The following is a 23,185-nucleotide window of genomic DNA, read 5'->3' as shown; positions in this document are numbered from 1 at the left end:
GATAGAATCATATCCCGATCGGGTCCTGGGTAATCCGGTGATAAAATCCATGCCAAGCTTGTCCCACTTCCATTCGGTTATCGACATAGGCTGCAGTAATCCCGCTGGCTTCTAATGTTCTGCCTTCACTCTGTGACATACATCACATATAGCTACATACTCGGCAATATCCTTCTTCATACCGGTCCACAAGAAACGCTCCTTTAAATCCAAATACATCTTGGTGTTTCCGGGGTGTACCGAGTATGGCGAGTCATGGGCCTCCTGAAGTATTAACTTGCTGATCTCTGCATTTTTGGGTACATAAACACGGTCCTCAAACCACAAAGTGCCGTGTTCATCCTCACAAAAACCTTTGGCTTTTCCTTTGCTCATCTTCTCCTTTATCTCAGCAATTTCCTTGTCATCCTTCTGAGCTTCTCGAATCTTTCCCAATAATGTTGACTGAACCTCCATTGCTGCAACAAAACCTCTAGGGACTATCTCCAAGCGAAGCTCCCTGAGATCTTTGACTAACTCCTTTGTTAATCCTCCACTTATCAGGGTATTGACATAACTCTTTCGGCTCAAAGCGTCTGCTACGACATTGGCCTTTCCTGGTTGATAATGCAACTTCATATCATAATCCTTTATAAGCTCCAACCATATCCTTTGCCTGAGATTTAGCTCCTTCTGTGTGAAAATGTACTTCAAACTCTTGTCATCCGTGTACACATCACAACGGTTTCCAATAAGAAAATGTCTCCAGGTCCTGAGTGCATGAACTACAGCTACTAACTCCAAATCGTGCGTGGCATAATTCAACTCATGCGGTCGAAGATGACGTGAGGCGTATGAAACAACTCTTCCGTCTTGCATAAGTACACCTCCAAGTCCTAAGCGAGAAGCGTCGCAATACACTTGGAAATCCTTGTGTATATCCGGCAAAATGAGCACTGGGGCTGTAACCAAACGTTTCTTCAGCTCCTGAAAACTTGCCTCACATTCATCTGTCCATTTAAACCTAGTGTCCTTCTTCAACAACTCTATCATAGGCTTCGCAATCTTGGAAAAATTCTCAATGAATCTCTGATAATATCCCGCGAGTCCAAGAAAACTGCAGATCTCTCCAACTGAGGTGGGTGCCAACCACTCAGTGACAGACTGAACTTTGGTAGGGTCTACTGCTATACCTTCTCCTGATATAACATGTCCAAGGAATCCAACTTCTTTCAACCAAAACTCACATTTGCTGAACTTGGCATATAGCTGATGTTCCCTGAGCTTCTCGAGAACTAAACGCAAATGCTCCTTGTGCTCCTGTTCATTCTTCGAGTATACTAAAATATCATCAATGAACACCACGACAAACTTGTCCAAGAATGCCATGAATACCTTGTTCATCATACTCATGAAATAGGCAGGGGCATTTGTCAATCCAAATGACATGACCGTGTACTCATATAGCCCGTACCTTGTAGTAAAGGCTATCTTAGGTATATCCTGTTCTCGGATCTTCAGCTGGTGGTATCCCGATCGCAGATCGATCTTGGAAAATACTTTAGCTCCTTGCAGCTGGTCAAACAAATCGTTGACCATCGGTAGTGGGTACTTGTTCTTGATCGTCACTTCATTCAACGCACGATAATCAACAACCATTCTCAAAGATCGATCCTTCTTCTCAACCAAGAGAACTGGGGCTCCCCACGGTGACGAGTTTCGTCGAATGTATCCTTTCTCCAATAACTCCTTAATCTGCTTCTTAATCTCCTCCAGATCATTTGCGGGCATCCGGTATGGTCTCTTCGATATAGGTTCGGTGCCTGGCAACAGCTCTATCAAAAACTCAATGTCGTGATCCGGCGGCATGCCTGGTAGTTCCTCTGGAAATACATCTGGGTAATCCTTCACTACAGGCACTTCCTCCTGAACAACTCCTGAGAGGGAATTTACTTGGGTCCTCCTTGGCGCATGCCTGGATACATACTTAATCCTTTTTCCCTCTGGGGTGGTGAGCAGAATTGACTTACTCGCGCAGTCGACGTTTCCTCCATACATCGATAGCGAATCCATGCCTAGTATCACATCCAATCATTGTGACTCCAGAATTATCAGGTCTGAGGGGAAAACATGCCTACCTATGGTCAATGGCATCTAAAAACATCCTTGGCTTGCCATATACTCCGCTCCTGGTGATCTTACTAACATAGGTGTCCTAAGAACTTTAGTGGGCAACTTATACTTATCCAGAAATCCCCTTGATATGTATGAATGCGATGCACCAGTATCAAAAAGAACGATTGCAGTAAATGACTTAACCAAAAACTTACCTATAACTGCATCTGGCTGCTCTTCAACCTCCTCCATGTTAACGTGGTTCACTTGTCCCCTGTTGAAAGGGTTGGGCTTCTTCCCAGAGCTTCCATTGCCATTTCCATTCTTTGCTTCAGAACACTCGGTGGCGTAGTGTCTAGTCTTCCCGCACTTGAAACAAGTAATGTGACTTAGATCCTTCTTGGCGGGCGTAGAGGGGTTGGAACGGTTCTGGTTACTGCTTGCTCCATTCCCAGGCCACTGTGGTTATGGGAACTTCCTCCATTGTGGGTATGGCCTCCATGATTATGAGTATATCCTCCTATGCTCGGGGTAAAACGAGGCTTCTGTTGAGCTCGTGAATTGTACTTCCCTTGTCCATACTTCCTTTTGCGGCTCTCTATCTGCTGCTGCTTGCCTTCTATCATAAGAGCCTTGTCTACCAACTCCTGGTAGTTATTAAATGTTACCACCATCAACTGCATACTCATCTCATCATTCAGCCCTTCCATAAACTTCTCCTGCTTCGCGGCGTCTGTGGCCACATCATCCGGGGCATAGCGAGCTGACTTACTGAACTCATCTACGGACTGCCCCACAGTACGGTTTCCCTGGGGTAAGTTGCGAAACTCACGCTTCTTCATGATCATAACTCTAGTTGAGACATGTGCTGTGTGGAACGCTTGCTGAAACTGCTCCCAAGTGACATTGGCTATGGGGAAAGTGGCCGTGTAATTCTCCCACCATGAGGCTGCGGGTCCATCCAATTGGTGTGAGGCAAAACGCACCTTCTCAGCATTTGTGCAACCTACCGTGGTCAACTCCCTTCCAATCCTGCGTAGCCAGTCATCAGCTAGAATCAGCTCGGTGGTACTAGAAAACACCAGCGGTTGCAACCTCAGAAAATGGGCTAAGTTGTCAACTGGAGGTGGTGGCGGTGGGTTTTTGTTGTTGTTGCCCTGGTTCTGTACTAGTAGCTGCATCAAGGCATTCTGCTGTTGGATCAACTGGGTGAGCTCCGGTGGAAAGACAGATCCGGGGTCACGTCTCGGAGGCATCTGATGTGTTTAGAGGGAAGAGATTAGAATAGAGTGAGGTCTAGTGAGACAAACACAATCATATCACACCACTCAATTCAAACAAGGGCATACAAATGATCTAACTATCGTTACAAAGGTGCTCAGACTACTACTATATACATGGGGGAAATACTACTGATAATATGGTGGTCATCTAGAAATTTGATCGGTGGAAGACTCCATGATATCCGCTCCAGCTTCGTCTTCGTAATCATCATCACCACTATCGGGGTCGGAGTTGGTGTCGTCGATGATGATGTAGTCCTTTGGGATGGTCGTCATCTCCTCCTGGCGCGGGGTCTCCCATGAATACTCCTAGCTTCCTTGCCAGGTCGTCATTCTTCTCCACTAGTATTGCAATTTCCTCCTCGTAGCCGTCGCCTGTAGACTTGAGTTCCTCTTCTAGCTCCATGTTCCTGGTCATCACCTTCTTCAGATCTATCATGCTTGTGCACATTTGGTTCTCCTGGCGACGAATGTGCTAGTTTAACTCCTGGATGAAAGCTGCAATGGACCTGTCCCTCCTAGTGTTGATCATCTCCCATTGCTCGTCTCGGCGCCCACATATCTGGTAGATAGTGTCCTTAAGATCCTTGTGATAAACTTCGCCGATGCGTCCCATGGTGATGTGGGCTGCCATGCTCTTTCCTAGACTCCAGGTTGGTGCATCAAAGGAAAACTCTATGGGCTCAGTAACTGGCGTGAATGTCCTTCCTGGAACTTGAACTCGAATCATCCAACGCGCCTCTTCTGGTAAACTGGCGGTGTAGGTCCCGGTGAAGCTTGGTATTCCGATGTTCAGATACCTAGTGACTTCCTTCAAGTGTCGTCCAAAAGGTGTGTCTTCATCTGGTTGTGCAAACTTGTTCCTTGAGTCTGCCATCCTATAGTGTGGAAAATGGAGAGGAGTCAGAAATGAGTAGAGAGAGTGACCTCTGGCTTATCTTAGTGGTCGTGTCCTACAACCAGCGTGTGCTCTGACACCATCTTGTAGCGATCCGACCTCAGACAGTCAAATCTCTGTGCATAAGTGTCATCCCTGGATCAGTAATGCTGACACACATAGTACTTGAAGGATTTATAACAGAGTGCAATGACACACTTATTACATCGAATGTCTCAAAAGAGAACTTATTACAATAATATGGCTTAAGGCCATCTAAATAAGATAACTGCGGAAGCATCGAAGCTAAATGAGTCCATCAACTCCAACGGCATAGCTGAGTGCACGACAACGACCTAGTGCACCTTACTCTTCGTCTGAAAAGTCTGCAACATGATATGTTGCAGCCCAAAATGGGTCAGCACATGGAATATGCTGGCAATATAACACAGTAGAGCAATGAACACGTAAATGCTATCACTACATGCAAATATGGCTGGTGGAGGCTCTATGATTACAATGTTTTTGCGAAAAGCCAATTTTTTCCTACAACAAAGGATTATATTTTATTTAACTATCATGGTAGTTGTTAAACATTGAGAAGGTTCCTCGAACTCAATCCCAATTAAACAGTATTAATAACCCAACAAATTAATTTAGAGTAATGAGATCAACATAATAATCCAAGAACCAGATACTCAAGATGTCCATAACCGGGGACACGGCTAACCATGATTATTTTGTACACACTGCAGAGGTTTGAGCACTTTTCCCCACAAGACTCGATCTCCTCCGTTGGATTTCTCGCACTACATGGTGTTTGAGAAACGGATGACCGAGACACAGTCTTTCAGAAACATTAACTAGCCTACCACTGAAAGAGGTCATGATACATACTCAACTATGCTAGAGTGCATAGTAGCTTGTGGTTGCACACATAAGTTTCTAGGATGAATAATCTTATGATCCCTTTGAGCCTGGGTGGCGAATCGTAGGATGATCACATGGGTACTCCGGGATATCCTAGGACAACATCGGATTCTCCAGGTGCTCGCAACTAATCCACCCATATGTGTATTTAAGTAGCCACCTTAAGTTAACCATTAATTTAACAATCTCACATCTGTCAGGGATACACTCAAACCCAAATCCACGTCTACGAGCATGGCATAGCAACATAAGCATAACGTAGAAGTAACTCCCAAGGGTTTGATAATAAAAGGGGAATAGGTTCTACCTCATCATCTACTTCCTAATACCCACAAGTTAATCACATCCTAATTGTGCAGTGTTTGAGGATTGTAACTAATGCATAAAATTGGGTAATAAAGAAGTATGATCAATGTGTTACTTGCCTTGCTGACGATCCGCAAACCATGGAGACTCGTAGTAGCACGCTTCGCACTCCGAGAATTCTATCGCAAACGAAAAATGGCATACATAAGCACTCCAGCATTGATGCACGGGTAAAACTCAGATGAGAAAGTCCAATCTCAAAGTTCAACTGAGGAGCTTCGATTTGCAAAAAGAATCAATCAAATCAAAGCTACGAAACTCAAACTACGATCAAAAGAAGTTCAAACTCAAATCTATTTGAAACAGATTCAAAAAATTTCAAAAACATGTTCAAGTTGGTTTACTATGTAGAGGGGCTCGAGACGAAGATTTTTGCATTGGTTTCACTGGATTTGGACGAACGGTTAAAAAGTTACGAGGGTTTGAAGATCATGGGCTAATGTGCGATAAAAATAATCGCGGATAGGTCCCTGGCCGAAAATAAAATAAAAAGAAAAAGACTACAGCGCAAACGTCCGCTAACAGAGACAAATGAACGAATTCGTTCATTATAAGAACTAAACGAACAAACGTTCGCGGAATAGATCTAAACCGGGAAAAAACGAAAAACTGATCTAAACCAGCGAAACCGAGAAAAACCGAACCGATCTACTCGAAAAAAACCGGATCTAGGGTTAACCAGAAAATTGAAAAAAAAACCGTCGGCGGCGCGACATTTCCGGCGAGCTCCGGCGGAGGGGCGGTGGCGGCGGTCAGTGGCGGAGCGGCGGCGGTGCATGGCTCGAGGCGGCGGCGCTAGGGTTCGGTGGGGCGGGCTGAGGTGGCTTGGGGCTGAGGCGGCCTCGGGCCTCGCTTTTTAAAGAGGCCGGGAGGGACGTGTCCGGCTCGGGCACGGCTGCCGGTGTCTAAACCGGCGGATCTCGAGTAGGGGGTCCCGAACTGTGCGTCTAAGGTGGATGGTAACAGGAGGCGGGGGACACGATGTTACCCAGGTTCGGGCCCTCTCGATGGAGGTAATACCCTACTTCCTGCTTGATTGATCTTGATGATATGAGTATTACAAGAGTTGATCTACCACGAGATCGTAGAGGCTAAACCCTAGAAGCTAGCCTATGGTATGATTGTTGTTGTCCTACGGACTAAACCCTCCGGTTTATATAGACACCGGAGGGGGCTAGGGTTACACAGAGTCGGTTACAAGGGAGGAGATCTACATATCCATTTTGCCAAGCTTGCCTTCCACGCCAAGGAGAGTCCCATCCAGACAGGGGACGGAGTCTTCAGTCTTGTGTCTTCATAGTCCAATAGTCTGGCTAAAGTATATAGTCCGGCTATCCGCGGACCCCCTAATCCAGGACTCCCTCAGTAGCCCCTGAACCAGGCTTCAATGACGATGAGTCCGGCGTGCAGATCGTCTTCGGCATTGCAAGGCGGGTTCCTCCTCCGAATATTCCATAGAAGATTTTGAACACAAGGATAGTGTCCGGCCCTGCAAAACAAATTCCACATACCACCGTAGAGAGAATAATATTTCCACAAATCTAATCTGCTGAAACATTCTGCAGCATGACATCACACCATGGCCCGGTCATTATTCGAACCATTTTTCTCAACCAGCCACTGCACATATTGCGAGGCGGTTTTCTTGGCACGTCTTGTCGAAGCAGAGATCGTGTCCCCTTATCACGGGATTCTCATCAATACGGGTGTGGGTAACCTAACCGCGCCATCAATTACGGCGCTTGGGGAATAAGCAAGTTTACCAGGCAGGTGGGGAGGCGCATAGTTCCTTCCGCCCTTATAAAGAGACAAGGATTCATCTTTTTCACCCACGCCCTCTTCCTCCTTGCTCATCCATTCTTGCGCACTTGAGCTCCAGCACCCAAGTTCGCATTTTCACCTCAAACCACTCCAAGCATGTCCGGAGCGGGAGGCAAGTGGATGGTCTCCTCCGTTACGGAGGAGGACATCACAAAGCTACAGGGAGCCGGATACTTTGCCGCAGATATCGCGCACCGGCTACCAGATGCGGGGCAGATCGTCCCTACTCCAGAACCCCATGAGAGGGTGGTATTTCTTACCCACTTCGTCCGCGGAGTGGGATTTCCCCTCCACCCTTTTGTCCGCGGACTCATGTTCTACTACGGGCTGGACTTTCACGATCTGGCCCCCAATTTCATCCTCAACATCTCGGCGTTTATCGCCATGTGCGAGGCCTTCCTCCGCATCAAGCCCCACTTCGGCCTGTGGCTGAAGACCTTCAAAGTTAAACCGAAGGTGGTGGTCGGCCAGCAAGCGGAGTGCGGAGGCACCATGGTAGGCAAAATTCCTAACGTCACCTGGCTCGAAGGCTCCTATATGAAGACCGTAAAGGGGTGGCAATCGGGGTGGTTCTACATCACCGAGCCGCGCGACACCAACTGGGTGGCTGCCCCCGAATTTCGATCCGGAATCCCTTTGCGGCTCACGTCCTGGAAAGAGAAGGGCCTATCCTGGGGTTCCTCGGTAGAGCTGACCGGACTCCAGACCTGCGTCAAAAACATGATGAGCAAGATAATCAAGCTTGTCAACGTGGTCCAAGTCATGATCTTCCGCCGGATCCTCCCGTGTCAAAGACGGGCATTCAATTTGTGGGAGTTCGACCCGGCCGAGCACCATACGCTGCGAGAGCTCTTCGACATGACGCACAAGGACGTCTGGAAGGTGCTGTTCAAGGGCGCCGAGGTACCTCCTCCCCTTACCGAGGACCGCGGACTCAGCGCAAAGTGTCCTGCCAATCCGGTAACTCTTTTATATCTCATAAGATGTTCTTTTCCCTAGTATAACCACGCGCGGGATCTAAGCCTCCACACCATTTAACAGGATTGGGTAGCGACAGCGGAGCAGATCGATTATCCAGCCCCCCTGCCCGAAGATCCAGCGGATGCTCTCCTAACGGAGATGCTGGTTCCGGCGCCTTATGAGGTGCCGGAGAAGAAGGCCAAGAAGAAGGACACGGGGACCAGGAAGGGTCTCCGGCACAAGGTTATATCGGACTCATCGTCCGAAAACACCGAGGCGCACTCCTCCCACGAAAACGAGGAGGAGGAAGAGGAAAGTTCTCCCCCCAGCCGGGGGGGGGGACAGGAAAAGGAAGGCCGCCCCATCAGGGGAGGCCGAAGGGTCCAAGAAGGGAAGGACCCTCCTCCCGGACTGCTCCACGACGGCCGCTTTCAGCGACGAGGAGTGGTTACCCAGGGACAAGCCCCTGGAAAAGTCGTGAGTATCCGGATACCATAAGAATTCTTGGTACGTCTTATTGTACTGTTTCTTATCATGCCGCGCATGATTATGCAGTCCGTCCCGAGCCCATATCGACGTATCTTCGTCGGATGATTCTTTGGGCCCGTCAGATATGAACAGCGATTCACTCCCGACCGCCTCCTCCCCCCGCCCTACGGACGACGCCGAGGTGTTGTCTCAAAGGGAACTGAACCAAGGGGAGACAGTTCCGGAGGCGCCCCAAGGCGACATTCCAGGTGCTGGGCGCACGAGGGGCAAGACTCCCCTGGGCCCTAACGCCGGGGGCAGCAAGTCTAGCCCCAAGCCGAATACGGTGCCGGAACCTCCAGTGGTTCCGGATTCTGTTAGGCAACCCCTCGCTAAGGGGGGCAAGCCGTCTGTGCTGATGGCCTCTGTCCATCCAGAGGCATCGGGCAACTTGCTGGAAGTGCTTCGTGGCGCTTCCATTGACGAAGAGCACCGCACTATTATGAGTGCGGTAGTCAAGAAGGTTCAGTCTGCTAAGAGCGGACTGACTGAAGCTTGCGCCAGCCTCCTAACCGGCTTTTAGGTAAGTAATCAAATTGTAAGAAAATGTTACAGCATAGACAGTAGCCCCTGATGCTCTGTTTGGCGTTCGTGAAGAAAGGCCGAATAGATGATCAAATAATAATCGCAGGAGTCTAATCAGAATGTGTCTATGTGAATAAGCAGGCTTCACTGCTGGCCGCCGCCGCTCGTACTGCGAAGGTCGCCGCACTGAAGCGGGACCTTGAGCGGTCCAAGGAAGAGCTCAGCCTTACCAAGAGGCAGCTCGAAGAGAACAAAGGTAAGTGACACCCCGTCTGAATATTGATAAAGAAAAATTTGGTTTTGGAATAATAGGATCGTCATGAATTTTGCTAGGGGCCACGACCGAAGTGGCGGCCCTGCAGAAGGCGCTATCCGAGGCCGAAGACAAAGCGGCCAAGGAGTGCATCGAGCGAGAGAAGCAAGAGGCCCGATTAGGCGAGGTGCAGCAAGAGCTCCAGGCTCTCGTCAAGAAACACGAGTCCTTGGAGCTTGACTCTAAGACGCAAGGGTCCGAGCTTGCGATGGCCCTCGAAAGTGCACAACATGCCAAGGCCGAAGCCCACAAGGCCCTCCAGGAAATTGAGGCGGTTAAGAAGATAGCGGCAGGTAAGGCATTCATTATGCAAAGCAAGCATGTGAAGGAAACTTTGTTTTTACTTACCTGTATTCGGAGCTCTCCAGGAGCGTTCGCAAATCTACCCCGCAGTGTGTCGGATGCCGCGGAGTTCTACCGGGCCGAGGAGGGGAGCTCGACGGAGAAGTTGTTCTGGTCTCAGTATACTGGGACCGAACACCCAATGCCCTTGAGAGGCCAGTTGAAGCAACTGGTCGACCTTCAGAAGGCGGCCGAACAGGCCATGAAGGGTCTTATAATCCGGATGTGGCCTGGCGAGCCCCTGCCTGGTAGCTACTTCGGTCTAGTGAGGCGGCTTGTGAATGCCTGCCCACGGTTTGAAGTCATAAATCGGTCCGTCTGCATTGAGGGTGCGCGGAGGGCTTTTGCCCGGGCAAAGTTGCACTCGGCGAAGCTGGACGCCGAAAAGCTGGTGAAGGAGGGGCCGCCGAAGGGCAAGGAGCGTCGCCACCCCGAAAAGTATTATGACAGTGTCCTGAAGGGTGCTCGCCTTATGGCGGAGGAATGTGCTAAGGATGTAGTATTTCAATGAATGTACTCATGTGATCCTGTAATATGAAACAAGTTCATATGCGCTATGCAACACTTGTTAATTTAAAATATTACCTTCTGTGCGGCCGTTTATAAAATCTGAGAGTTGGCCAGTCGTTGGCTTCTGCCCCCATGTAACTAGTACTGAGGTGTTCGGGATAAACCTGAGCACTCTTTATCCCAATTTTGGGTCCTTCGAAGGAGGTGTTCAGCACAACGAACCAGGCAATCAGACTATAAAGCTTTATCACTCTCACTTACCCATAGAAGTCTACAATTTTAAATTTTGGCGAAGCCCCTAGTATTTGGAAGGCCGAATTTGGGGCGCTATATATGTCTAAGTCGGGCAAGGCCGACTCCTCGCCCGAAGCAGAAAAAGTATTTAAGGACTTGAGACCTCTCGAACAGCGACCAGCTCTTGCCTCATCATGACAGTCAGTTTTCGGCTTTCTCTACTGAGGTGCTCGTCCGGAAGAACCGGGACACAATCGCAGTAGTTCTCCCAGTGCTACCTTAGCCGATATTGCGGAACATAAGGTACCAAAACATGGGAGCCGGGCAAACCCAACTATTGACCCAACACATGATTCGGAGCTGATGCATATAATGCTATAAGTTCGGGGTGCCGCACAGTCAAAAGTGTTCGGACTTCTCACGCCGTATTATGGGGTGTACTGAAGCCCCTGGCGCACTGGTCGTACTAGAATGTACGGGTGCAATTTGTCGTAAATAAGCAGACCAGGAAAAAAGAAAGGGGAATGCAATAATAGACTAACGCTATGCATTGTTATTAAATAATACGTCAAAGCGTACGGATACAAGTAGTGCAATAAGCAAAAAATATGACTATTTGACATGTCCTATCCAAGGGCAAGCTGCGTATGGGTATGTAAAACAGGTATATCGATCGTTATCAGAGACCACCTGGGGATTCCCTTGTACGTCAGAGTGTCTTGCTTCCTTGGTATTTCCTTACCGCGATGGGTCCAACAATGAGACTGCCGGAAAGGGCTTCCAGAGAGTAAGGTCCTGATAGAGAGAAAATGATAAAGTTATACGGCCCCTGGGGCGGTTGAGCCGCATTGTGGGACGTGTCGTAGCGGTGCCTCCGCCTATGCCCTTGGTACCTTGAGTGCGTAGTTATGTACGCGCGGCGCAAATTTCGTCACTTGACTGGGACTAGGACGGAGGCCGGATTGCTAGGCGAGCTCAAAACGTGCCTGGCGATCCTCCCGCGGGGTACTCCGGACTCACTTGAAGGTGTCCAGGGTCTTTTTCGCTGAATTGGTGGTTTGCCTAATAAGGCTGCTTTGCGCTTCTGCTGCGAGGGCCGCAGTGTGCTCCTCCGTGCGGAGCGAGCGCTCTGTGTTTTCATTAACTGTTATAACCCCGCGTGGTCCTGGCATTTTGAGTTTGAGGTATGCATAATGCGGTACCGCATTGAATCTGGCAAATGCGCTTCGTCCGAGCAGTGCGTGATAGCCGCTGCGAAAGGGGACGGTATCGAAGATTAACTCCTCGCTTCGAAAGTTGTCCGGAGATCCGAAGACCACTTCCAGTGTGATTGAGCCCGTGCAACAGGCCTCTACACCTGAGATTACACCTTTAAAGGTGGTTTTGGTGGGTTTGATCCTCGATGGGTCTATGCCCATTTTGCGCACTGTATCCTGATAGAGCAGGTTCAGGCTGCTGCCACCGTCCATAAGGACTCGAGTGAGGTGAAATCCGTCAATGATGGGGTCGAGGACCAATGTGGCAGATCCGCCATGACGGATACTAGTGGGGTGGTCCCTACGATCGAAGGTGATCGGACAAGAGGACCATGGGCTGAACTTTGGGGCGACTTGCTCCATCGCGTAGACGTCCCTTAGTGCACGCCTCCGTTCCCTCTTGGGAATATGGGTTGCGTATATCATGTTCATCGTTTTCACTTGTGGAGGGAACCTCTTCTGTCCTCCTGTGTTCGGCGGCCGAGGCTCCTCCTTGTCGTCGCTATGCAGCCCCTTGTCCTTGTTTTCGGCATTCAACTTGCCGGCCTGCTTGAACACCCAACATTCTCTGTTGGTGTGATTGGCTGGCTTATCGGGGGTGCCGTGAATTTGACACGAGCGATCGAGTATGCGGTCCAAACTGGACGGGCCCGGATTGCTTCTTTTGAACGGCTTTTTCCGCTGACCGGATTTAGAGCCACTGAATCCGGCATTGACTGCCGCGTCTTCGGCGTTGTTGCCATTGTTGCGGCGCTTGTGTCTGTTGCGACGTGGTCTGCCGTTAGTATCTTTGGCATCTGAATTGCTAGGATTTCTTGACGTGTTGTTGCTGCGAGCCAGCTAGCTGTCCTCGCCCGCGCAAAAGCGGGTCATGAGTGTCGTGAGGGATGCCATGGACTTCGGCTTCTCTTGGCCGAGGTGTCGGGCAAGCCACTCGTCCCGGATGTTATGTTTAAATGCCGCTAAGGCCTCGGCATCCGGACAATCGACAATTTGGTTCTTTCTAGTTAGGAACCGAGTCCAGAATTTCCTGGCCGATTCCCCTGGCTGTTGGGTTATGTGGCTCAAGTCATCAGCATCTGGTGGTTGCACATAAGTGCCCTGGAAGTTGTCAAGGAATGCATCTTCCAAATTCTCCCAACTGCCAATGGAGTTTGCTGGCAGGCTATTCAGCCAATGCCAAGCTGGTCCTTCGAGTTTTAGTGGGAGGCACTTGATGGCATGTAGATCGTCACAGCGGGCCATGTGGATGTGGAGGAGGAAATCCTCGATCTATACCGCGGGGTCTGTCGTGCCATCGTATGACTCAATGTTCACGGGTTTGAATCCTTCTGGGAATTCATGATCCATTACTTCATCGGTGAAGCATAGGGGGTGTGCGGCGCCTCTGTGCCAGGCTATGTCACGACGCAGTTCATACGAGTCTTGTCTGCTGTATTCGGCCCGGCCGGATTTGCTTTTAGTGTATCCGGCGTGACGGTCATCGTCATGAGTTGGGGCGCGACCCCGTGATCCGTAGATCGATCTTGTATGTCCTGCTTTGTTTTCCAATATGTCTCGCAGGTCCCGCGTGTTGCCCCGGGCCTTGGTATTTTTGTTTGAATGGCGGCGGGGTGCGGGCTGGACTTCAGGCTGATATGCCCCTCTGTCTCGGCCACGAGGTGGCCGATCAGCCGCATCATACACTAGTGATGTAGGTTTTAATGCTTCCTCCTCGATTTGGGGTAGCAACCTGCGCTTTGGGTAACTCTTGGTTGGGCGCTCGAGTTCGTATTCCTCGGCCACCAGGACTTCAGTCCATCTATCCGCTAGCAGATCTTGATCACCTCGAAGCTGTTGTTGCTTTTTCTTCAGGCTGTTTGTTGTGGCTATAAGCCGGCGCTTGAAGCGCTCCTGCTCGACGGGATCCTCAGGCACGATAAATTCGTCGTCGCCGAGGCTCTCCTCATCTTCGGAGAGAGGCATGTAATTGTCATCCTTTGATTCTCCGTCTGCTGCCTGTTCCGGAGGGCTAGCTTGTTCATCCTCCCGCTCGAGGTCTGGCTGGAGGGGATTGTCGTCGTCTTCGGCACTATCTGGAGTGTTATTGTCTCTTGTGCCAGTATCGCTGCTTTTCCTATGGCTGGACTTAGAGCGGCGCCGCTGACGTCGGTGCTTGGATTGCTTCTTGGAGGGATTATCCTCCGTTGTCTTATCGCCATCGCCTTCTTTGGGGGTGTCCACCATGTATATATCATATGATGAGGTGGCAGTCCAGCGCCCTGTGGGCGGTGGTTCCTGTTCGTCTCCTGCATCGTCGTCCATACCGTCGATGTCTTCGGAGCCGAAATCAAGCATGTCGGTTAAATCGTCGACAGTGGCTACTAAGTGGGTGGTGGGTGGGGAGCGAATTTCTTCGTCGTCCGCATCCCATTCTAGCCGTACATAGTTCGGCCAAAGGTCTCCTGACAAGGAGAGAGAGACCTCAATGAGTTTAGCACATCGCCCAGTGGTGAGTGCTGAAAGATATCCGCGGAGGAAAACTCCATAATCGGTGCCCAATCGAATTCGATAGGCACGGACGCAGGCGGCTCGGAGCCCGTGGCCGGGGACGAATCCAAGTGTCCGGCAACACGGGTCTCATCGGAAGTAAAGTCAGCATTCGGCTCTATCGCTGCTGAGTGTGCGGTCTTTGTGGCGGGGTCCATCCACCCGTCCTCGGACGACGCAATCTTTTCTGGATTGAGGGCCGGAGTAGTTACAGGTGTGATCTCCCGAACACTGCCCAACGACAGAGCTAAGTCATGCCCGTCGTGACTGTGCGGCGCACCTGACATGGGCTCGAATCCATCGAAGATCAAGTCTCCGCGGATGTCGGCAGTATAGTTCAAGTTTCCAAACCTGCCCTGATGGCCAGGGGCGTAGCTTTCGATCTGCTCCAGATGGCCAAGCGAGGTGGCCCGCAGTACGAAGCCGCCGAATACGAAGATCTGTCCGGGGAGGAAAACCTCACCCTGGATCGCATCGTTGCCGATGATCGAAGGAGCCATCAAGCCTTTATCACGACGGCATAGTGGAACTCTCAATGAAAGCACCAATGTCAGTGTCAAAACCGGCAGATCTCGGGTAGGGGGTCCCGAACTGTGCGTCTATGGCGGATGGTAACATGAGGCGGGGGACACGATGTTTACCCAGGTTCAGGCCCTCTCGATGGAGGTAATACCCTACTTCCTGCTTGATTGATCTTGATGATATGAGTATTACAAGAGTTGATCTACCACGAGATCGTAGAGGCTAAACCATGGAAGCTAGCCTATGGTATGATTGTTGTTGTCCTACGGACTAAACCCTCCCGTTTATATAGACACCGGAGGGGGCTAGGGTTACACAGAGTCGGTTACAAGGGAGGAGATCTACATATCCGTTTTGCCAAGCTTGCCTTCCACGCCAAGGAGAGTCCCATCCGGACATGTGACGGAGTCTTCAGTCTTGTGTCTTCATAGTCCAACAGTCCGGCTAAAGTATATAGTCTGGCTGTCCGAGGACCCCCTAATCCAGGACTCCCTCAAGGGCCCAGAGTAGGTTTGTGTTTTTTTAAAACGGACAGAGAAGAAAAATAAAAAGAAATATCAAACGGAGTCCAAAAATTCCAAAATAAATTTTCACGGTCCTCTAATAAAATTTAGGACAAAGTGAACAATTTTCCTGGACCTAAAGCAAATTTTTGAAATGCAATTTTTTTCCTAATTTAATTAAAATAACCCCGAATAAAAATCCAAATAAAAATCCAATAAAATATATTTGACTCCAAATTACATTTCCAATATTTCTCAAGTATTTTTGAAGAAGTCATATTATCTTCCCTCTTTATTTTATTTTAAGAAATATTCGGAAATAATTTATTAGAGCCAAATTTGATCAAGTTTCATATTTGAATTACATCAACCTTGAGCTACAAGTGGTGCTCCCAACTCTTGATGAGCTACATCAACCTTGAGCAACCCACACAAGTTCAACTATATGATCAAGATCAACACCACCACCCAAGGTATGTTATTCCATCTTAGAGAAGCTTTACCCCAATATATGGGTCAAAGCAGCTCAACAAGATGTGAATACTCAAATGCTTAAACGAAAAATGGTAACCCCATTTTGAGCTTAAACGATGAGTATGACTTATGATCAAGTGTTCTCACTTGCCTCCTTAGTCAATATACTCTAACATAGGTGACTTTGTCACCGCCCATTTCTAGATGAAGTTTCCAGTGTTTCTCTGAGTTTTTTGCATTTGTCCTTTACATATTTATTCCCCTTCTTCTATCGCACAAAAAAACTTCATCTACAGTTTCTTTTATCTGTTCTGTTCTACATTTTCTGCATCCAATTCATTGCAAATCCTTCAGTTAATTCCCTGCAAATCCTTGTGAGATCTTATTTGCCTTGTGAGCTGAGGTGACAAGTGTTCTCTCTGTGTTGAACTCGATCACACCGGTCTGTTGTTTTCGGTCAAACCGAACCAATTCGGTACCACCGAAGACTACAACTCGGTGTCACCGATTTCACTGCAAAGAAAACAATTTGCCACTTGTTCTTGTTTTTTGTTCCAGCTCCACTCAATGATTCTTGTCCTCTACCAGCATCACATTTTACATGCTACTTTGTTCTGTGACTCAAGGACCAAACCTATTTTGACTCACACTCCAGAAGATCCCTTCTTGGAAATTGATGTCAAAGGGGGTGAGAGAGATCACATCAAAGCTTAATCACTTCAACAGGGGGAAAGAGGACTCACATCAAAGGCCACAGATGCTTGGTATTCAAAGAGGAGAGAAGTCACATGTCTTTAGAGGGGAAACGACATGTTCATGTTTGTTTTGTTGTTTGCATTTGCTCTGATTTTCTTTGCTCTGAAGGAAATCTTTGAATTCATTGCATATCGTCTTTACCTTTTGGGGACATGTCTATATCCAATAGAGTACCCAGTACTCATAGTCTACATGTCATCCCAATCTTGGTACTCTTGTGGTTTGCTGTTCTTGCTCTGCTTATTAGATGTTTCTGTGTTATCTAACCTTGTTTACTCAGGTTCATCTCTTCCAAAGCTAGCTCAAGACCACAAGGTAAGTATATGCATCACACTCATGTGCATGAGGATATCTTGCTGATGTACATATTGTTTGCAAGAAGGACTCATGAGCATGAAGATACATTTCCTATACTCACACCATTTGCTCTGATGCATATAGCCAAGATACATGTAACCCATGGCTTGCTCTGTCATGCTTATGCATTCACATGCTCCTATATTCCATATTTACATGATTGCATACATGTAGGGGGATCCTATGCATGTTACATGTCCTTCCAAAGCTTTACTTGTTATTCTTCATATCTTTATCTAAAGCTTTGATGTATGTCGTCATCAATTACCAAAAAGGGGGAGATTGAAAGCACAAGTGCTCCCTGGGTAATTTTGGTAATTAATGTCAACATATCTCTTGTTGGACTAATGTTTTCACCTAGTATATTTCAGACAAGTTCAATAGATGGAGTAGCATGGACTAGAGGACGTGGAACCCCTTCAAGATGATAAGGACAAAGAATTGGCTCAAGCTCAAAGCTCAGGACTCTACATTTTCTATTTTAGTGATCCAAGATCACATTGAGTCCATAGGAAAGCCAATACTATTAAAAGGGGATGAGGTGTTGCTTAATGGCTTGCTTGCTCAAAGTGCTTAGCGATATGCTCCAAAGGCCTCAACTACTTTCTCGCATCCACATATGTCCCAAACCAAAAGTCAAACTCGGCCCCATCGAAACTTTCTATCTGGCGCCACCGAGTTCTCTTAACATAGCCACAACCAGAAACCCTAACAATTTGGTCTCACCGATGGGATCTCGGTCTCACCGAGATGTGCTTGCAAACTCTCTATTGCCTACTGCAATAATTTCGGTCTCACCGAGATATGCAATCGGTCTCACCGAGTTTGCTTGGCCAACTCTCTGTTTCACTTATTACCCAAATTGGTCCCACCAAGTCTGTGTAATCAGTCAAACCGAGATGAGGCTTTACCCTAACCCTAGCACATAGGTCCTACCGAGTTGATCATATTGGTCCCACCGAAAATCCTAACGTTCACATTTTGAACTAAATCGGTCTGACCGAGTTTTCTGATTCAGTCCCACCGAGTTTGGTAAATTGTGTGTAATAGTTAGATTTTGTGTGGAGGTTATATATACCCTTTCACCCACTATTCATACGTGGAGATAGCCATCAGAACATGCCTACACTTCCAACATACATTTTCTGAGAGAGAATCACCTACACTTGTGTTGAGGTCAAGATATTCCATTCCAACCACATAAATCTTGATCTCTAGCCTTCCCCAAGTTGCTTTCCACTCAAATCATCTTTCCACCAAATCCAATCCTATGAGAGAGAGTTGAGTGTTGGGGAGACTATCATTCGAAGCACACGAGCAAGGAGTTCATCATCAACACACCGTCTATTACCTTTTGGAGAGTGGTGTCTCCTAGATTGGTTAGGTGTCACTTGGGAGCCTCCGTCAAGATTGTGGAGTTGAACCAAGGAGTTTGTACGGGCAAGGAGATCGCCTACTTCGTGAAGATCTACCCTAGTGAGGCAAGTCCTTCGTGGGCAATGGCCATGGTGGGATAGACAAGGTTGCTTCTTCGTGGACCCTTCGTGGGTGGAGACTTCTGTGGACTTGTGCAACCGTTACCCTTCGTGGGTTGAAGTCTCCATCAACGTGGATGTATGATAGCACCGCCTATCGGAACCACGCCAAAAATCTTTGTGTCTCCAATTGCGTTTCCACACTCCAATCCCATCCCTTTACATTCTTGCAAAATTGCATGCTTTACTTTCCGCTATCCATATACTCTTGTCATGCTTGCTTGATATGTATTCTGAATGTTTAAACTTGTGCTAAAACTCCACCTCAACTTGAAGAAATTAAAAACTGCCACTTTTCTTGCTAAGAGTGTATTCACCCCCCTCTAGACACCTCTTCTCGATCCTTTCAGTCGAGAACGTATGTGGTACACATAGGAGCTGGGCAACCCAACTATTGACGAAAATCTAGGTTCGAAACTGATGTATATAATGCAACATCCGAGACGCGGAGTATTTCAGATTGTATTTCAGGTAGGGAAACAAAGCCCTTTAGCAGTTGTATCTTAAAGACGTTCTTGTAGCTCACAGGCAGTGCTTTTATAGAAATTCACCTTAAAGGGTACAATTTGTTTATTTTATAAGTTCAACCTTGACATGCCAAGCTGTAATGAGAGAAACTAAAAAGATACAATGCGATTAAAGGTAATAAAGGAGAAAAATAGAAAAACAGGCAGATCTTGTCATCTGGTTTATGGGCCCGGGCCGCTTCCCGCTGCACGTCTACGTCTCCATGTTGTTACCCAGCTCGTCCCTGTTGATAGCGAAGATTGATATAGGCAGCATGCAACCTCGGACATGTAAGTGTTTGATGTGTTTGTTGGTCGAGTCATTTGAAGAGGTCTCCAATTGTTGACTGTGTGGTTGAAGCCACGTGAATATACTTTTACTGGCTGGCTCGTTGACAGAACCTTGCCGATGTGAAAGCTCAAGGCTCCATCACTCGTCGGTCTAGCCGATCCGATGTTTCCATTATTGTGGCTCCTCAGTCGCCCAGGGAATCTTTAGTGTGAAATTGTGCACCCTAGGGATGTAGTGCCCTTCCAAGGGGAACACATGAATAGCCCGTACCCCTATTTAGGGTGTGGGGGTGCCTGTCCGAGGTCGATTGGCGTAGCCCGCGTGCGCTTTGACGAGTCGCGGTTGCGTTCACCGCATCGGGCTGCCTCTTCGGATGCCTGCACCTCGGCTACGAAAGCCGTGGTTGATACGTCCATTTCGCATCATGTTTTCTTATTGTTATTTATAATGTTCTCATCCATAATAATGCTTTTTGGAGTAATTCTAATGCCTTTTCTCTTATAATTTACAAGGTACACACCAAGAGGGAGAATTCCGGCAACTGGAAATCTGGACCTGAAAAAGCTACGTCATGCTACCTATTCTGCACAACTCCAAATGAGCTGAAACTTCACGGGGATTTTTATGGAATATATAAGAATTACTGGAGCAAATAACTACCAGAGGGGGGCCACCAGGTGGGCACTACCCACCTGGGCGTGCTAAGGCCCCCAGGCGCGCCCTGGTGGGTTGTGGCCTCCTCGGCCCACCTCCGGTGCCCATCTTCTAGTATATAGGTCATTTTGACCTAGAAAAAATAGGAGGAGGACTTTCAGGACAAAGCGCTGCCGCCTCGAGGCAGAACTTGGGCAAGAGCACTTTTTCCCTCCAGCGGAGCGATTCCGCCGGGGGAACTTCCCTCCCGGAAGGGGAAATCATCATCATCTTCATCACCAACAACTCTCCCATCTTGGGGAGGGCAATCTCCATCAACATCTTCAACAGCACCATCTCATCTCAAACCCTAGTTCATCTCTTGTGTTCAATCTTGTTACCGGAGTTATAGATTGGTGCTTGTGGGTGACTAGTAGTGTTGATTACATCTTGTAGTTGATTACTATATGGTTTATTCGGTGGAAGATTATATGTTCAGATCCATTATGCTATTTAATACCCCTCTGATCTTGAGCATGACTATCATTTGTGAGTAGTTACTTTTGTTCTTGAGGTCACGGGAGAAATCATGTTGCAAGTAATCATGTGAACTTTATATGTGTTCGATATTTTGATAGTATGTATGTTGTGATTCCCTTAGTGGTGTCATGTGAACGTCGACTACATGACACTTCACCATATTTGGGCCTAAGGGAATGGATTGTGGAGTAGCAATTAGATGGTGGGTTGCGAGAGTGACAGGAACTTAAAACTCAGTTTATGCGCTATTCCGTAAGGGACCGATTTGATCCAAAAGTTTAATGCTATGGTTAGAATTTATTCTTAATACTTTCTCCTAGTTGCAGATGTTTGCGGGAGGGTTAATCATAGGTAGGAGGTTTGTTCAAGTAAGAACAGCACCTAAGCACCGGTCCACCCACATATCAAATTATCAAAGTAGCGAACACAAATCGAACAAACATGATGATAGTGACTAGGTGAAATTCCCGTGTACCTTCAACAACGCTTTGCTTATCATAAGAGACCGTTTTGGCCTGTCCTTTGCCTAAAAAGGATTGGGCTACCTTGATGCACTTTTATTACTACTATTTTTACTTGCTCGTTACAAAATATCTTGCTATCAAACTACTCTGCTACTTACAATTTCAGCACTTGCAGACATTACCTTACTGAAAACTACTTGTCATTTCCTTCTGCCTCTCGTTGGGTTTGACACTCTTACTTATCGAAAAGAGATACAATTGATCCCCTAAACTTGTGGGTCATCAAGGCTATTTTCTGGCGCCATTGCCGGGGAGTGAAGTTTGGTAAGTGGAATTTGGTAAGGAAACATTTATATAGTGTGCTGAAATTTATTGTCGCTTGTTACTATGGAAAACAATCCTTTGAGGAGTTTGTTCGGGGTATCTTCACCTCGTCCGGAACCACAATTAGCTACCCCTCAACCTACTGCACCTACTGAAAATATTGAATATGAAATTCCTTCGGGTATGATAGAACAACTGCTAGCTAATCCTAATGCAGGAGATGGAACCGAACATCCTGATATGCACTTGATACATGTAGAACAAATTTGTGGATTGTTTAAGCTTGCAGGTTTACCCAAGGATCAAGTTATGAAAAATGTTTTCCATTTATCTTTGAAGGGAAAAGCATTAGCATGGTATAGGCTATGCGATGATATTGGATCATGGAACCGGAATCGTTTGAAATTGGAGTTCCACCAAAAAAATTATCCTATGCATCTAGTTCATCGTGATCAGAATTATATATATAATTTTTGGCCTCGTGAAGGAGAAAGTATCGCTCTAGCATGGGGGAGGATTAAGTCAATGTTATATTCATGCCCTAATCATGAGCTCTCAAGAGAAATTATTATCCAGAATTTTTATGCTCGGCTTTCTCGTAATGATCAAACCATGCTTGACACATCTTGTGCTGGTTCTTTTATGAAGAAGACTATTGAATTCCGGTATGATATTTTGGAAAGAATTAAACGCAACTCTGAAGATTGGGAACTTGACAAAGGTAAAGAGTCAGGTATTAAAATAAAATATTATTGTGTTAAATCTTTTATGGATACCGATGCTTTTCAAAAGTTTAGCACTAAATATGGACTTGACTCTGAGATAGTAGCCTCCTTTTGTGAATCATTTGCTACTCATGTTGATCTCCCTTAAGAGAAGTGGTTTAAATATCACCCACCTATTAAAGAAGAAATTAAAGAACCGGTACCATTTAAAGAGGAAACTATACTTTACAATGTTGATCCAGCTGTTCCTTGTGCTTACATTGAGAAACCACCTTTCCCTGTTAGGATAAAGGAACATGCTAAAGTTTCAACTGTGGTTAACAAAAGTTATATTAGAACACATAAACCTGATGAACAAATTAAAGTTGAACGTAGTATTGCTATGGTTAAATATCTCCTAGAAGAAGATATAGACAGGCATGTTATTTACTTCCGTGAAGAAGCTGCTAGAATTGCCAAACCTGATAAAAAGGATAAACATAGACCTGTTGTTGGCATGCCAGTTGTCTCAGTTAAAATAGGAGATCACTGTTATCATTGTTTATGTGACATGGGTGCTAGTGTGAGTGCTATTCCTTACACCTTATATCAACAAATTATGAAAGACATAGCACCTGCAGAAATAGAAGACATAGATGTTACTATTAAACTTGCTAATGGAGAGACCATATCACCAATTGGGATTGTTAGAGATATTGAAGTCTTGTGTGGGAAAATAAAATACTCTACTGATTTTCTTGTTCTTGGTTCCCACAAGATGACTTTTTCCCATTATCTTTGGTAGACCTTTCTTGAATACAATCAATGCTAAGATAGACTGTAAGAAACAAACTGTTGGTGTTAGCTTTGGTGATGAGGCTCATGAGTTTAATTTTTCCATGTTTAGTAGAAATATTCATGAAAAAGAATTGCCTAGTAAGGATGAATTAATTGGTCTTGCTTCTATTGCTGTACCACCTACTGATCCTTTAGAACAATATTTGCTA

This window comes from Triticum aestivum, chromosome 1D (assembly GCF_018294505.1).
Source record: "Triticum aestivum cultivar Chinese Spring chromosome 1D, IWGSC CS RefSeq v2.1, whole genome shotgun sequence".
Taxonomy (NCBI): Eukaryota; Viridiplantae; Streptophyta; class Magnoliopsida; order Poales; family Poaceae; genus Triticum; species Triticum aestivum.
Note: the sequence above shows the minus strand (reverse complement) of the source record.